Genomic DNA, 12414 nt, shown 5'->3' on the forward strand with positions numbered 1-12414 from the left:
AAAAGAGATCAAGCGGAGTCTAATCTCTTAATTATTAATCGCACGATTTTTTGCAGGGTAACTCGACCATGCATTCATACTAGAGATATACGCCGCCGATTAGGGTCGTTTTTCGCACGGCCCCGCCGAAAGACAAAAAAATCGGCGCGGCGGCGGCGTCCGGCGCGTTACTGTAATTTCTACTCGTTTAAGACTGTTTATGCCATTTATTGGCGGCCACCGTGGTGTGATGGTAGCGTGCTCCGCCTATCACACCGTACGCCCTGGGTTCAACTCCCGGGCAAAGCAACATCAAAATTTTAGAAATAAGATTTTTCAATTAGAAGAAAATTTTTCTAAGCGGGGTCGCCCCTCGGCAGTGTTTGGCAAGCACTCCGGGTGTATTTCTGCCATGAAAAGCTCTCAGTGAAAACTCATCTGCTTTGCAGATGCCGTTCGGAGTCGGCATAAAACATGTAGGTCCCGTCCGGCCAATTTGTAGGGAAAATCAAGAGGAGCACGACGCAAATTGGAAGAGAAGCTCGGCCTTAGTTCTCTTCGGAGGTTATCGCGCCTTACATTTATTTTATTTTTTTTTATGCCATTTATTGTTCATGTCGAAAATTGGTCGGATATGATCGAAAGTGGTAGCAACGGATGCGCACAACTGCCAGTTATAAGAAACTAATTGCGAAATTTAACTCGTTCTAAATGTTCAAAAGTTATTTAAAAAAACAGGCGTTTTCGATGTCGGCTTAACACGGACTTTCTATCACTAAATTCACCAAGTTATTAAAACAAAACACGAAAAGAAAAGTTATATAATAAATTTATATGCTCACTTTGCATATTTTTTTCAAAAAATTAATAATGAACAATGAATTCAAATAAAATGACCCAAGGCGTTTCAAATTGTTTTCAAATTGTCCTCAAGTTGTAAAAAAAACCAAAACACCCAAAAAAGGTGCCGATTTTTTTAAAAAATGTTATATTGCGATTGGCTGAAAGAATAATCGAAATCAGTGATGCAAAATCCTTTAGCAGGTTCTAGGGGCATAAACAGTCCGTTGAATGATTCTTACCTCATACTTAAGTTGAGGATATTAAGTATGTATGAGAAGGGTTTGAAAAATCGCTTGGGCTTACATTCAAACATCTGTTGTTTATTTGCGAAATTATACAATAGCGTTTGAAATTTTAATTTTAATTTTCACACTTCATCCTTTAACACCCAATTCTCCCGGTTTGACATTTCCCAAAGTTGGCGGTCCTATGCAAAACTAGTCCTTTGGAGTGAATTACATTGATTATAGCCTATCAACCAAGTTTAAATATCAACTACACGTTACGGCTCCTTTTACAAATGTGAATACGTAGGCACATATATTTACCAGGTGAGGCTTTGTCCTTCGCAAGAACACTCAAAGTGGTGAAGCAAACGCTTTCCGAAGACAGTCGAACTAATGACCGTGTGTGCTACTACCCTAACGTAGTTGACATTCGAACTAGTCTGAAAACTGAAGCAACGCGGTCATCCATAACGAGCTGTTATATCATAAGGCCGGAAAACAGCAGTAAACATTTTCAACTTAAAATCGGTCGACTCTCATTCTAAAATATCGTTTTGATTTAAGGAAGACTATTGAAATCAATGTTGTGAACACAAACGTCTGCAAATTTTAATCACACAGATGCGCCGAGGATTATACAATTTTCACCCATTACGCAATGACTTCCACTTAGATTGCTTGTGATTTCGAAGGCGGCATCCTTGGCCGAATAGTCACTCCCTAACGTTTCATGGTGTTTCTCTGGTGTAGCTCGGCAGCATAGTGCGACAAAAGCATCCGTTGGAAAGTCTTCGGCGCTACACCTAGAGCTTCTAGGAAAGTGAAGTCGACGAAGGTATGAGTTCGAAGTCGCAGTCCTATAGCATATAGTGTGAGGGTCAGGAGGCGTGGTAGCGACTGGTTGTAGGGATTGCTACTGTTCGCACATCGGGAATTGTAGCTCTTAAAATCAGCCGAAAACACTGGAGGTGCCCTGTGCTACTAGAGTCATGCTAATCCCGCCACCGCGCACATACCGCTGTGCCAATCCGTCCGCTAATACTGTCCGCCGTCCAGCCGCCGTGCTACTCTTGCCACTGCCCTCATACCACTGGTACCCGCTCCGCCGCCCTGTTGTTGCCGTCGCTATCCTACCGCCGTTGCGCCGCTGCTCCGACGACCGTTGGCCGCCTGCTATCCTACCGCCGTGCGCCGCTGCTACGACGACCGTTAGCCGCTGCTACCTCACCACCGTCCAACTAGCTCTCTGGTACCGTCACTGCGTCCATACCACTACATCCATCCGTCCGCTAATACTGGCCGCCGTCCAGCCGCCGTGCTAATTCCGCCACTGCATACCGCTGTACCAATCTGTCCGCTAATACTGTCCGCCGTCCGGCCGCCGTGCTGATCCCGCCGTTCGACCGTCGCACCGACCCCTCTGCTATTACAATAACCGTTAGCCGCCGCTCGCCTCCCTCCCCTGCCATCTTTGCACGGAAAGCTAATGCCTTCACTACCCGTCAAGCCGTGTGTGTGTGCGTGTATTCGTCATTAACACATAACAACTGTGTTCTTATTAAGTGTGTTCCGCAGACGAACGTGGAAAACCAAATACAACAACCACCAACATTGACGGGGCGGGTTCGACGAACACACTATCAGAAACAACAAACACACCGGACCCCGAAGGTACAATGCTGACCACCGACTCGCTCAATTGGATCTACTTGCTGAAAAGGGAGAGGCTGATAGAGGAATGTAAGGAACACCGAATCCCCGTAGAAGGCCAAACCGTAGCTGAACTGCGTCGCGCGCTGAGCGCATATGTGCGAGCCAAACGTACCAGAGACTCAAGGAAGACCTGCTGAAGGAGCTGTAGAGAGAAGTGAATGAAGAAGAGGGGGAATCCGCTATGCTACCCCAGCCAACAACAAAGCCGAGCCCTTCCATCCAGATTCATAGTCCCCAACCGCATGTGCATGAGAGAGAACGCGCACCACCGAAGCGAGACGAAATGAACGACGGTGAGCTAATGAATACCGTTCGCCGCTGGGATCTGCACTTTTCAGTTGAAGAGTCGCTGCACGAATTTCTGGAGAGGATAGAGGAGCTTGCCGAATGTTACCGCATCCCCGTCGACCGGCTCCTCCCAACGCTGCCGGAACTTCTACGTGGCAAAGCACTCCAATGGTACCGCATCCGTAAACAACAAATCAACCAATGGAGCGATTTTCGAACGGAGGTGCAAACTTTTTTCCTACCCAAGCGTCATCTTCGACATTTGGAAGAGGCCATCCGACAACGCAAGCAACACGGCCGTGAAAAAGCCAAAGACTACATCCTCGCATTAGAAACGCTGATCCGCCAGCACCCGACAAGGAAAACCATATCGAACGAATATACGATGGCCTACGCGTTGATAAAAATCGAGGAAGCGAAACAGGGCAAAGTGGCGGTCCACAGCCTGTATCATCTTCAAACGGAGTACGATAGCAAGGAGTGCTGCTGGCGCTGCAAGGAACGCGGACATCGCCGCTTCCAATGCAGAGGCCGCTGGAGAATGTTCTGCTCCAGGTGTGGACAAGACAACATCCTCTCCAGGTACTGCCTATGCCATTCGACCAACCAATCCACCGACAACAACACAAGCAGGATGCCTTCAAATTATGTGAGAGGAAGCCGCCAAGCATTATCTGTGCGGCCACAGAAGTATATGAAACCACCAGCCTGCAATCCCGCTGCTCAAATGCAAGTAGATGACCTCTCTCCATACCGATAACCATCGAGGGCATGAGCGTGCGCGCGCGCTAGTAGACACCGGCGCCACTCTCTCATACGTCGACGAGTCAATACGAAACCACCTGGAGAGAAACAACATCAAACCACATCTTCACAGGCGGAGCGTCCAATTGGCAGACCAGACGTGTGTCTATAGCTCGAATTTGTACCCAGCAAGAATTACGTACCAAGGACGAACGACTAAAACAATGATGTTCGTCATCCCGAACCTGGCAAAACGGATGATCTCAGGAATGGACTTTCTACGGGAAAGGGGAATCACCCTCACGCTAGACGGCCAGCTGTTAGAAGTCACCTTGACCAGGAGAATTCAGACGAGCTAGACACACTATGTGCAATGACCACCCGGGATCACGTGAACAATGGTCAAAAACCGGAGCACCACCGGAAGCGATTGAGTACAACCGGTAGCCCAATTATCGCAGCCGAACATTCGACCATCCGTAAACATAACCGACCGCTGAACCAATGCTTCTACCCCCGTTACTTTGCTATACAAACATACAATGTCAATGAAGATTACCGAAAAAGAGCGCCGAACGCGATATGCAATGCGCTCTCCCGCCGCCCGTTACAAAACACCAACCCGACATATTTTACACAATAAAAGGCGATAGAGAAGAGCCCGGTGAGATGATTGACAATCATACAATATCCACAGCCATGGGAAATAGTAACCGCCGACTTCGTGCCACCACTACCACGTTCCAAACAAAGAAGCACTTACCTGCTCGCCACGATCTACAAATTCTACACGTGGGTCGAGCTAATCCCGGTGCGCCAAGCAAAAACGGCAAACGTGCTCAAAGCGCTACAAGAAAAGGTCTTATGCCGACTTGGTTGTCCGAAAACCTTCCAATGGGAAGCAGTTCGGCGGAAAAGCGTTATCACCGTTCCTCAGCGACCACCGCACATGGGATTAGGAGACTCCACAAATGGCATTTGCAGTAAATGTAGTCGGCAAAGAGGGTACAAAAGCATCTTCAGCAGACATAAACTTCGGCGATATAAAGCGACGTTAGAGCGGGTGCACACGGAGGGAGCAGTACCAGTGGCCAGTCAACCGCGTCAAAATTCAAAGAGTACCACATTTTTTTCCGGCCCATATATTACCGAATACCGAATGGCATAATGCAATCACAGCACGAGGTAGATGAGAAAAACGCTAATGTGACAAGGATGGAAGAAGAAGAAGAAGGATAGCAACTTATTTATAATATTCATGAATTTTGCATTATTTTAAAATTAAATATTCTGTTAGTTTTAGGAACAATGAAATTTGGAATTAACTTTGTTAGATATAAGTGGAATGACTCTGTATATCTTATGGAAAAAAAAATGTTAATAAAACAATGCACGCATACACACCGGCAAAGCCGGCACAACGGCATATATGTAACAGCTTGGCCAGGCCTGGCGTGATACTCCTCTTCCTTACAGCAGTTTCCGTCAACCGAAGTGGGAGGGGGACTGTAAAGTAGCGTTACAATAGTATGACCCCCACTGTAACCCTTTTTCTCCTACGCCTGAGACCCCCACTCTAACCCTTTTTCACCTACGCCTGAGAGTATACATACATTGTACATTAACAGGTAGCCAACAGCAGCAGCTACATACCAATGCATACGAATAGCATTTGGCGATAACAATAATATGCACACGGTACGCCAACTCACAGTAAATGGCAAACTGAAGTACCCAATTAGCGGTTCATTTCTCACTCGCATCATAGCAGAAGCAGTATAAAAGAGAATGAATTTGCTGTTGTCACTTCATTCCTCGCAGGTTAGTCAGAGGAAGTGGTTGCTTTATTAAGCAACCCAGTCACTCCTCTTGACTAGCTGAGTTGAAGGGGTGCTGCCTTGGCACTGGTCACCCCTTGCTTGCGGGGACAACTGGTCGTCGCCTTTATGGTTTTCTCGCCCTTGTCCCAGCTAAGTGAGGGGGGGGCGCCGCCTTAGGGCTACCCCGCCCCTTCCTCTCAGCTAAGGCTCCAGCCGACCCGGTTCGGCAGCTGCGTAGCGTGGTGTCTTCGGGCCCCAGTTTCTCCTCGCAGCCTACGAACCGGCAAGGACAGAGCTGGTGCACCGCCCCCGGCACCTTACCTTAGTGAGATATGTGTATGTATGAATTTCTTTGGTAATGTTACGAATGCGCGGATATACAACGCAGACAAAATGCGAGTACATACAACTTCTCTTTGCATACCATTACTCATACACTACAAACTCATTGGCGTGTAGTACAATGGATACTGAGACAGTATCAGTATTTCTCATTGTACATTCACGTGTGAATGCATTCATGCAGGACTCTAGAAGACAGTATCAGTATGTCTCATTGTACATTCACGTGTGAATGCATCCATGCAGGACTCTAGAAGACATATGCTGAGCAGTTGAAAACACCAGAAACCCGATTTCGTCGCAGCTGTTAGAACAGGAGGCAAAGGTATCATCAAAACTGGAAGCGCAGGATGCAAAAATTGTTGAATTTCAGGCAGAAGTCGATGATTTCAAAAGTCGTATGAAGCAGTTACAACTACATAGCTCAGCTGTTCCAGCGAGTAATCCAAAGGTAAAAACACCATCCTTTGACGGCTCTGTTCATTTCCAGGTATTGAAGATTCAGTTTGAGAAGACCGCAGCAGTGAACATATGGAGTGCTGAGGATAGAGTTGCTGCACTGTTCGTGGCATTGAAACGGCCTGCAGCTGAAAACTTACAGACTATTCCAGAGTAGGAGCGGAACAGCTATTAAGCATTGATGGCCGCTGTCGAGAGACGTTACGGAAGCGAGCATAGGAAACAGATATACCAAATTGAGTTGCAAAACCGTTACCAAAAGGCGAATGAGACTTTGCGGAATTTGCGTCGGATGTTGAAAGATTGGCTCATCTCGCAAATGCAGACGCATCCATGGAATACACCGAGGGTAAAAATCCAGAGCTTTATTAATGTAACACGGGACGTTGAAACGAAGCGAGCGACATACAGTATCCCATGCGCTGACTCAGGAAACGGCATCGCTTCTGTGTAAGCCAGTTTTCAAAGCACGCCGTGTGGAAGTAGAAAGACGACTGGGTGAACACAATATTAGAGGCGCTGAAAGGATCGCAAAAGCGGAGTAATAGAGTAACCAAATGCTTCAAATGCGGGAAGCCTGGTCACATTGCACGTCATTGCAGTACCGGTCCTGGTAGTTCCAACTTGGCTGGTTGTAAACGCAAAGCTGGAGGAGATAAGCAAGAGCGAGTCAGATGTAAAGATCGAGAACTTGCCCCAGCTATTGAATGTCCTCTGATATCTATCTCGCAAATTGGAAGAAAATCGAGCAGTCTTACCGTCAAAGGAAATGTGGATGGCAGAGAACGTGTACTGACTGTAGATACGGGCGCATCTCACTTTTTAATCCGATCTGATTTAGTCAACAGGAGAGTAAAGCCATTACCTGGAGCAAGGTCACGATTCTACATAAATTCGTTGTGGCGGAGATTGTTGATGAAGTCATATTGGGAGTGGACTTCTTAGTTGACCGTGACATCAGGATCGATATGCAAAGAAGGAATAACCATAGGAACCAGGATATACCACTTAACTTCAGTTTGGAGAAAGGGTTCAGCAGTAAGCGAATGCTGGGTGCGGAGATTGAACAGAGACCAAAAAAGACAAAGAAAGTAAATCGGGCAAAGGTTGATGGAATGAATGGGCCAAACATATCAAAACCGAAGATACCCGCGAGAAAAACACTGGCATTGACAAACCCTAATGGATGCACTAATACGAACGAAAGAATTTCCCAGATAGAATGCAAGGGTGGTTTCAAGCCAGGGCACATTACTCTTGTGAAACGTCGGAACGATATTATGCGAAGCCAATCCGTCAAATGCAAGCTCTACGAAGTAGTTCATTGGCCAAACAACAGAGTGTGAGGGAACGGTCCAGGATAATGAGTATTAGGATGAAACAGAGAACTAAAATTCGGAATGTTTCTTGGAGGGAGATGTGGTACTGCTATAAAACCCTCACCGGCAGAAAGGTGTTCCATCCAAATTTTGGTACAGTTGGGAAGGAAGGCCCTTTCTCCGATCTCCTTGCTTCTCATATTCGTGTATATATTGGTAATGCTCGGTTGTCCGTCGCGGCACAAAAGGTTTCGCCGCCGGCCTCAGCGGTTCTTTCTCCGGTATGATGTTGTCGTAGCCCTCGGCCATGCTTACCAGTTCCTCTAAGCTGGTGAACTCGCTCCGTTTGATGTAAAGCTGGTACTCTCGTCGACAATTTCTGTAAATCCGGTTCAGCTTCTGCTCGCCGTTGTAGTCAGCGTGACGCATGAGTGCCTGTAACGATAAAACATAATCTTTAAACTGCTCACCTGCGCGCTGCGTACGCTGACGGATCTCGTCATCTAGCTTCTCGAAATACCTGGAGCTCGGGAAAAATTTTAGAAAGTCCTTCTTGAAGGCTTCCCGCTCTTGCCACTGCCTGTTGTTGTTCCGGTACCACACCAAGGCCTTGTCCTTCAGCAACTCAGGTAACGCTCGTGGGATGGAATCGTAACCAACATCGTAACTGTCGGCCAGCTCCTCCACCCGTTCAATAAAACATAGCGGGTCTTTACCACCGTCATATTTCAGACCCCACTTACGTACTCGATCCATTATATTTGTATGTGATGCTGGTTGGTACATCGCGTATGGCGGTGTTCGTGACCCCTCTTTGTGCCTGGTTGTTTCGTTGACATTTTCCTGTGTGTTGCCGCCTGGCGATGTTTGCTCGGCGTTTTCTATCGGAGTTAGACGTGCTAGTAGGGCTGATTCTGTGAATCGTTCCTGGAATCTAGTGTCGGTACCTTTCGTCTGGATGAAGCCTGTTAGGCGCTTGCGTAGCTCTGCCACCATTCCGCTATCTTCCAGCCCAAACTCGGATGCGTATTTCAGAAGTTCCTCACGATTGAGGTAATACACCCAAGTTACCTTCACCATGCCTTCTAGTTATTTTGCTTCCTTACCGTGCCTTTCCTATGGATGTTTTGTATCTCGCAATCCTCTGTGGTTTGTGTCTCGAAGTCCTCTGTGTGGTTATCCTCGTGTTGTTACTTGTTTACCACGATTCTATGTATTCAGAGTCCTTGCTCGGGCGCCATTTGTGACGGACTTTTCCTTGTGCCGGGGTATGCTCAGTCCATCCAGGATCCCTGTGGGAATAGAGAAGAATCCCTATCGTCTCCTTTTAAAGAGAAAGATCCCGTTTTGTTGTTAAAAAAAAACGTTATAAATTCTTTATTCCAAAATATGCAAGCTACCCTTAAAGCTATGGCGACGGAGGTGGGAAACCACCGCCGCTTCTACGCCGATGGGGTTGGGAAACTCCCCACCGGGACTACGCTTAAACTAAAATCTCAGACTACTCGTAAAGAAAGCGGAGGTGGAGAACCACCACTTCCTCCCAGTCGGTGGGGTTGGTAAAACCCCCACCGAGTATATAGCTTAAGAATACCCTGCTCTTCCTGAAAGTTTCGGAGGTGGAAACCACCACAATCCCTCTAACTATGGGGTTGAAAAAACCTCCAAAGTTGCTTAAATAAAGAACTCGTGAGATGGAAAAATCCCAGGAGTCCCATTCACCGCTAAACAAGGCGTTAGCAGGCTATTATACCTAGCTGGCTACTACTTAAATTCGTAAAATTTGTCGCCCTTTTATACTTGTCCATGCGCAGGTGGACAGTTATCCTGCAACAACAAATTTTACTTATTAAATGTATTTACTTAAGGTATCTTACATTTAACTGTATTATTCTACCCATATATCGCATTATAAGTATTTATCTCTAAATTGCGTATGTAATAATTCCCCTTGTACTGCCCCCCTAACATGTGAGTTCATTGGTACGCATCTCCAGTTAGCTAGCATAGTTACTTTTGATTTCCCTCTGCTGCCTGCATATTGTGCCTTGTTGTTGTCAACGAGTTGGTTGCCCTTCGTAGGTAACATGTAAGTGTCTAGTACCCACGCTGTGTTGTTGGTATGCTAACGTGACGTCTTTCTAGTATATTGCATTTTTTCGTTTCCTCTTTTTGCGATGTCCGCTCTGACGGTTCGCTTCAATGCCTGCTGTGCTTGGTCGCAATGGCTTGGTATACGTATGTTTGTATGTTTTTGGTGTTCTTGCAATGGGAGCTTATGTGTGTTGTTTATTTCATTGCTGTATTCCCAGCGTTATTTAGAATTCCAGCTGGTTATGGGATATCTGTGAAAATTATAATGTTCAACCAAAATATTTACCGTATGCGGGCAGAGACTATTATTTAAACGAAGAAATTAGATGTTGTCATGAAAGTTTATATGTATATTAGGGTGATTCAAAAAATGATTATTTTGTATGTGCAAATTTAATTTATATAATTCAGTTTTGTATGTTTTACATGCTATATGTATAAATTCATTGTAATTCAAATAGGATTTATACATGTTTTAATAAGTTTTGATAAATATTTGTAGGTTCGAATGTGTGGGCTCCAAAGCCGGTGGATTTGGGTCCTCACAATGCATTTCAATGGAATGCAAACATCCATACATATATGTTCATACAGCAGTGGCTGTACGCCGGCATTCAATTGCATTGTCATACATACCCTGCAGTCAAACCAACTAGTTGTATACTAGAAGAATACTAGTTTGCCAAAAGTCTCAACTAGTATGAGTTCTGTCTTTTTTCCATATTACCAACTGGTATTTTTAACACGGCGATGTCCTACGAAATATCAATTGCCAGCCTCTGCATCAGCATCATACCAATTGACAAACTAGTCATTATATACACCAACATCATACCAGATGACATACTAGTCAGCATACCCATCAGACTAATACCAATTAACATACTAGTCAGCCTTTGCGCCAGCATTATACCAGATGGCATACTAGTTATTATATACACCAATATCATACCAATTGACATACTAGTCAGTAGACTGGGTTGGTCCCCATACAAAAAAAAAATTGCTAATGTCCGTCCCTAAATTTGAAGATTATGTTGAGAGGGTTTCGGAAAAATTTTTTTAAATTTTTTTGATCCTTCGAAATACAGCCAAAAAGGTTTGTTCGTTGTAACTTGGTTATTTGACGACCGATTTTTAAAATTGATATGTCATTATTTTGGCCTTGAGAAGCTCCACATTTCCGCTTAATGTCCTTTTAAGCTATGAAGTCGTTTTCACATGATTAGGTCAGCTAACAAAATTTTACAAAGTACTATCTCCGTGTTTCAAAGCAACATTTTCTTGAATTTTTAAGTATTTTCGTTTGTTAAGGAAAAAACATACATTATGGGGGGTAAAATTTTGTTAGCTGACCTAATCATGTGAAAATGACTTCTAAGCTTAAAAGGACATTAAACGGAAATGCGAAGCTTCTCAAGGCCAAAATAATGACATATCAATTTTAAAAATCGGTCCTGAAATAACCAAGTTACAACGAAAAAACCCTTTTGGCTGTTTTTCGAAGGATCAAAAAAAATTAAAAAAATTTTTTCCGAAACCCTCTCAACATAATCTTCAAATTTAGGGGCGGACATTAGCAACTTTTTTTTCGACCCAGTCTACTAGTGAGTGTATTCAGCATCAACATACCAGTTGGCATACTACTCAGTCTATGCATCAATGTAATAACAGTTGACATACTAGTCGATATTTGCATCAGCATCCTACTATTTAATATACTAGTCTCAGTTGGGTTGCAAAATTACTTGAAAATTGATAAATTAGCTCAAATTTATGTTATTCATTATATTTCATATATATAAAAGGTATGTATATATATACATATGTATATAACTTTAAAATTTATCACTTCAATACATTATACTTTGGAATAAATTTTAATAAAAATACGTACATATATATGAAAACTAAAAGGTAACGGAATAACACACGAATGTGACGCAATCTCATTTAATTGAGAGAATCATAACGGCTTTAAACGTTTTCGTTACTGACTAAAGGGATAATATCGGTAGATACTGGCTGGTTTTCCGGTCTCTCTCTGTTATTCTTGAAAGGCATAGGCTTTTAACGACAAGTAGAAATGTCCTAGGCTACTGATGCCCTCATGGCACAGGTGTTTTGGCATCGGTATAGGTCTTCCCTCTGGAACTATTGATATGGATGGCTTGGCCTTTTCAATAATTTATTTAACCTATGTTGAGGTAACGGTGAGGGTTGACTCGTCATGCTTGTCTTTATGTGCCCGTTGATTTGGACGATATCTAGCATTGTCAACTGAAGTATGCATTGCAAATTGGCTACAGCAAGCACTCGCGCATTTCCTCGAGCCGACAGACGAAATTCTAGTCAAATGAATTAGTTAAATACCAACTAGTATTAATAACACCACAAAATTATAGCCAATTAACCATTTTAAAACTAACTACTATGATGAACGCCACACAATTCTAGTCAATTAACTACTCATACACTAACTAGTATGAATAACACCACAAAATTATAGTCAATGAACTATTCAAAAGCTGACTAGTATGAATAAACCCACAAAATTCTAGTCAATGAACTAGAACAGGGCTATTC

This window comes from Eurosta solidaginis, chromosome 1 (genome assembly GCF_040869045.1).
Source record: "Eurosta solidaginis isolate ZX-2024a chromosome 1, ASM4086904v1, whole genome shotgun sequence".
NCBI lineage: Eukaryota > Metazoa > Arthropoda > Insecta > Diptera > Tephritidae > Eurosta > Eurosta solidaginis.